Source organism: Microtus oregoni, unplaced genomic scaffold (genome assembly GCF_018167655.1).
Source record: "Microtus oregoni isolate MIOR12 unplaced genomic scaffold, Mior012 000007F_ref0000211, whole genome shotgun sequence".
NCBI classification, from domain to species: Eukaryota; Metazoa; Chordata; class Mammalia; order Rodentia; family Cricetidae; genus Microtus; species Microtus oregoni.
The window spans coordinates 10,903,689-10,909,688 of record NW_024543066.1 but is presented as its reverse complement, the minus strand read 5'-3'; positions in this window follow the sequence as shown (position 1 = coordinate 10,909,688).

The window sequence follows — 6,000 nt, the reverse complement described above, 5'->3', positions numbered from 1 at the left end:
TGCTTTTACATGGAAGACCCACTGCTTAAAGTATGAGTGGGTCCACAGGAAACCCAAAACCAAAACCAACAAATAATTCCTCTTCTATCTTGTGCCCAACCTGCAGCTCCAGGGCAGCTGGCGGCCCAGGGCAGTTATAAATTCTGCCCAATACAAAATCGTAAACTTATTTAAAATGTTATGAGAATTTTTGTGTTTGTTGTTGTTATCACTGACCGCATGGTTCTCCTGTTTGAACTTTATAGTTCACAACAACTTATCACAATGTCAGAAGTTTGGATTTGCCTATGACTTTCTCAAAGCCATTTTAATCCTATCTGTTGACTTGTAGGGCCGGTCAAATACACCTCTTGCTTTCAGGATGCCATTCTGGAAATCAGTTTCTGATTTTTAGAAAAATAATACCCAACCCTCAATTAACCGCATTGCAGTGCAAGAGACGAGGGAGTGAAACCTGCCCTGCTGGTGCTCTGGGGTGGCTACTCGGAAGCCTATGACATCGGGTTGGCCTGCCGGAGATTCTGCCTAGGTGTTTGAAGGGGGTAAAGGAGGGAGGCTGCTGGGGAAAGGAAGCAGCGTCCTCCAAGGAGTGGGGATGGGTGGGTGGCGTGTGGGTGAGGGTGGGGGTCGGGGAGCCAGGGAAGAAGAGAATCTCATTTAACTGGGTAACTGGAATTTTAAAGCAAGAGGTATTTTTGCTATTATCATTATTTTTTGCATTGCTTACTTTTCTCTTTCAGAGAAAGAAAAATAAAAACCCTATGAACATTTATAGTACTTAGTTTCAAACAGCAGCTTCACAGGTCCGTCCATCCTCATGTCCTACCTAGAAATGGGTCCGTCCATCCTCACATCCTACCTAGAAATGGGTCCGTCCATCCTCATATCCTACCTAGAAATGGGTCTGTCCATCTTCCCTAAAAATGGCCCCATTCTTTCGACAGCCCAGTTGCTCAGCATCTAAACGGCTTGTCCTTCAAGCTTCTACGCAGGTGTGAGGGGAACCTCTTTGACCCTAATTTCACCAGAAAATTTGATGACCCTTCTTCAATGGTTCTAGTTAAATCAAGTTTGTCTACAAAAAAATGAAGCTGCTTGTTTTGTTTTCTAAATGCAAGAACGTGCACTTACAGCCCAGCCCCTCGGCACACGGGTTTCTAGTCTTTTGTCACTTGAAGGCAGGTAGCCTGTGCAGATGATGAAATTAGTATTCAGTCTGTGGAAGGCTCTTGGCCAATGTCCCCCAGAGAGCAGGCTGCTACTGCGGCAAACACAGAGACTTAATTACCGGAGACCACACTCTCAGCGGCCAGAGGAGTCTCAGGGCTGTTTACTTTGGCAGATGCCTCCGTACAGACAGTCTTTGGAATGAATGGAGTGCAAGTAAAATGTCTCTTTGAAAATGGTTTCACAGTCTTTCTTACAAGGAGCTGGAAAGGTGACCAAGACCTTAGACGTCTTCTTCCGCTGTTGCTAGATACGAGTCGGGATTCACTGACAGGTGGTAGACTATCCAACTATAGACAAAGGTCTAGGATCCCGTAAGCCATCCACAGCCCCCAAGTCCATTTGCATTTATAGGGTGCTTTCACTTTCCCCATGCCCTGGGAACGGCAGGAGGGTTTGATAGCCAGTGGTTTGGCTGTGGCAATCCCAGCACACCCAGTAGCCCTTCATGCCATGTCCAGGGCCACTACCTGGGACCTCTGCCATGCCCAGTCACACACATGTGCCCTTGATTCCAAAAGGAATCTAAGATGGGTACATGCGATTTGTGGGTAGTCCTTTTCATGGAAAAAAAGGCTACTGTTCCTACTGGGTGAGCAGATACCCAAAAAGGGGGAGGAAGGAAGCTGCCACATGAAGATCAGAGCGGCACCCTTCAAGTTCAGGCATTATGAGTGGGGGGAGCCCCCTAAATGTGCTCTAAAGCATCAATGAAAGATGCTGTCATGGGCTCAAAGTCAGAATCACCAGAATTCTCCAGTGTCTAAGCTTCTCCATCATGGGAGTCTTGGGGCAAGGCTCCCTTGAGATGCTAACGTATTCCAGATGGAACCTCTTCCCTTTGAGGGCTGCTGCCCTCAAACAGGCCTTCCGGTGGGGTGGTTTTCACTCCCTGCCTAGGCCAGCAGTTCTTTGGATTCTAGTTCAATCTCTCTGTCAGAGGTGAGGGGACCTTTGCTGTCTACACAATGTCCACCTGCTGCCTGGACACCCGAGGCCATCAGTTATGATTAGAGCCCTAAGTGAGAGGAGGTGCTTAGGGCTGGTGACTGGATTTAGTACTTGGGTTATCACCAGTGTGACCCCCCCACATCTGTTGTCACCAGCGTAGTCAGTGACGCTGTCCTCCTTCAGTTGGAAGCATTGTGGATTGGACCGGCATGCTCATTGGTGAGGAGGGAGACAATGGGGGGAAGTAAGGTGGTTCATGGCTTCCACCAGTTTTGCCAAAGGAATGGCGCTTATTCCGGACCATCCTGAAATGATCTTGATTGTGACCGTGTTCCTTTGGTGTTGGCTCAGTAGCAGGTGGGGCATCACACCGTGTCACACAGGTGTGTGTGCATGCGTGTGTGTCTGTGTGTGTAAGGTCATTGGCTCTGACGGCCAGGCCAGGCAGCTGCCATGATTGCTTACCCTTGTTCGTGAGTTTTTTTCTTCTACATCCCTGTTGTTGCTTCCTTCCCAAGGCCAATGCTCTTTTTGCCTCTGGCAAATGATGTTTGAAAGAACCCAGGAAGGGACAGGATTAACAAGGCAGCCTCAAGAGGCATAGAAGGAACCCTGTGGAGTTGAAGGAGCTGAGAAAGATGACAGGATCCAGGCCACAGCCTCCTAGGAAGGGTCCTTGGGGTCAGCACAGGAAGCTGCCAGCTGCCCCTCTTGTAGACAGCTGCTTGAAGTTCTTGCAAGAAAGGAGACTCTGGGTGTCACACCAGCCCGCCTGGCTGGGGGGAGCACCAGGAACCTCTGCAGGGAGCAGGCCTGGAGGCCTGGGGAGGTCTAGCTGAGCTCCTGTGTGAAGAGGGCAGAGGCCTTGCTTTCCTGTGGTCACACTCCGATCAGCTCCTCAAACCAGGGCCTTCAGGAAGGCTTCTGTAGACAGCTGTCTGCAGGAACAGATCCTCCATCTTGGTCCTCCTCCAAGGCTAGGCACTTTCCCCATGACTCAGGGCTGCCTTCACTTCTTGGCCACTAGCCAAGGACTCTGACCCTTGAGAAGGCATAGAGAAGGGGCTATTTGAGAAGGAGCCTAGCTGAGCAATGCCAAATGTATATGGACACTTCCTAGGACCAGAGATTTCCTGGACCTGGCTCCTGTATAGCTGTAGCTAGACCACCAGTCCTCCAAGAGAGGATGGGATCTCTACCTCTCTCTTCCACTTCGATCTGGTGTATACCCTCTGGCTTAAGAACCAAGAGGCATTGGGCTCATACTAGTTGGAAGAGTCTGCCACAGAAACGAGCCATAGAGCCACCTTCAGGCAGCCACTAGTCCCTCCCTCTCTGCTTTGTAAATCCTTCCCAAAGACCTCAGCTTCTTCTTCCTGACCATGCTGGCCCCTGGCTTCCTCTATCCTCAGGACCCTGAGCCCTGGCTGGCTGTGACCCTCCCTAAGCACTCAGTGCACGTAGCCCCTCCCTCTCCAGGATCATGAACACATGCATGCCTCAAGTTTGCAAAGCCACCTCCATGCATGATGCTATTACAGTCAAAAGACTCCAGGCAGTGAGCAGCACAGGATGCCCTAGCGTCCACAGTCATCCCGGGAGCTGACCTGGAAGTAGAATCAGAGAGCTCCAAGGTATCAGAGATGACAGGGCCACTGGAGATCACCCAAGTCTAATATCCTCATCTAATCTTGGACATAGTGTGGCCTGGGGCTCCCCAAGACCAGACAGTGAATGTTAGAGACGAGGACCAGAAGCCCAATCTGTGGACCAGTCCATCGGCTGAGTCATGTCATTGCCACGTCATGTCCTATTGGTGACGTCAAGACGCTGGCAGGAGTGGGAAGCCTGACGAAAGTCACAGATGGGCTCAGAGGAGCATGTGGGGAGGGGCTGAGTTGCTCCTTTTAGTTTCCTGCTTAAGTCACCAGTTGCGGGGACAGTCATTACAGGTGCCTTTGCTGAACTGCCTGCATGTCTTCACGTACATGAAGCTGGGCAATATGCCCCCTGTGGCAGAGCACAGGGCAAAGGCACTGGGAAGGTACGGTAAGAATCTTGAGTACTGCTTTTGCCTGTGTGGATTTCCTTCCTCTATAAAACCATAGAACATTCTACTTTGTGGCTGCTGGTAGAATGACAGGTATATTGCTGTTGTTATATTTTACTTCTGAATGTGAAGACAGTGAAATTAAAGTGTTTGAAGCCCTTGTCATTGGGCAGGATGGAGATGCTGGGGTGGGGTCACTAGACCAGCTGGAGGTTTGGACCTGGCCTGGGCGGCTGCACACGTCTCCCCCACAAGGAGAGGACAGACAAACACCATCTGTGTCCATTGGGATTCACTCTAGACAGCAGCTTCAGTTTCAGACGGGGAAGCAGGTGTCCAGGAGGAGCTGCCCGATTTCCACAATAGCCTACTGGATGTTGCCCTGGGTTGATGCCTGTACAGAACCCGAGTCTGGGCAGCATGGTTCCGTTAACATAACAGCTAATTAGTGTGAGTTCACCCTCACACCTGGCAGGTTCTTAGAAACGTGAAGGACGGAGAGTGTGTATGTTGGGGGGACTGGGATGGTTAGCAGTGTCTGTATAGAGGGAATGTAAAATGAAAATAGGTCTGGAAAGGAGGGAAATTCCCAGAATCCTGTGTTGTTTTGAGGTTCCATTAGAAGCCCCAAGGACACTCTAAACATCTAACAATAGACCAGCAGGCTACATGGCTACACCCTAGTAATACTGACCTCTTCATCAACAGAGGCTTCCTAGGCTTAGGGGTTAGAGCACTTGCTGAGCAGGGATGAGGACCTGAATTCAGATCCCCGGAATAAACGGATCTCACATAAACGCTCCCAGACTCAGAAGGCAGGGGCATGAGATCCCGCAGAGCAACCTAGTGTTGAAACTAGCCATCTTGGCAAGACCTGGGTTTAACTGAGACACCTTGCCTTTTGAATGAGAGGGAAGAGGAATCGAGGTTGACCTGACATCAGCCTAGAGCCTCCACATGCCCACACACTTACGTGCACAGGTTCCCACACACAAGCAAACATGCACACGCAAACACGTACTACACTAAGATACGAAAGTGGAAAAAGTTAGGGAAGAGGTTTCCTGAGACCTTTCCCAAGCAGGCACTATGACAGGAAAACAATATAACTTTCTCCCTCTCCTTTTTTTTTTTTTTTGAAACGGTTTTACTCTGCAGCCCAAGTTGGCCCCAAATTTATAATCCTTCTGCTTCAGACTCTTGACAACTCTATTTCTTGTGTATGTGTGTATATGGGTGTGTATGCATATATGCATATATGCATATATATGTATGTGTATACACGTATATGTGTATATATGTGTAATGTATATATGTGTAATCTGTGTATGCACGTGTGGTGTATATGCATGTATATACACATGTATATGTATGTATATCTGTATAATGCATATATGCATACATGTATATGTATACACATGTATATGTATGTGTGTTTACACATATGTGTATGAACAAGCGCTGCACCAGAAGACAACCTCAGGCACTGATCCTCAGAACCCACCTTGTTTTTTTCCCACCAATCTGGGGTTTTCTGATTGGGCTAAACTAGTTGGCTCGCTAACAAGGTCAAGGGATCTACCTTCGGAGCACGGTGATTCCAAGAATGTACCTCCACACTTAACCTTTTCCCAGGGGTTCAGAGGACTGAACTCAGGTCCTCAGACTTGTGTGCAGGTACGCTACTAACTGATCCACCTTTCCAGCACAAGGCTCCATTTCTTCAAAGAGTTTAAAAAACACTCTTAAGTGATTATGTGCTCATGTTTTGC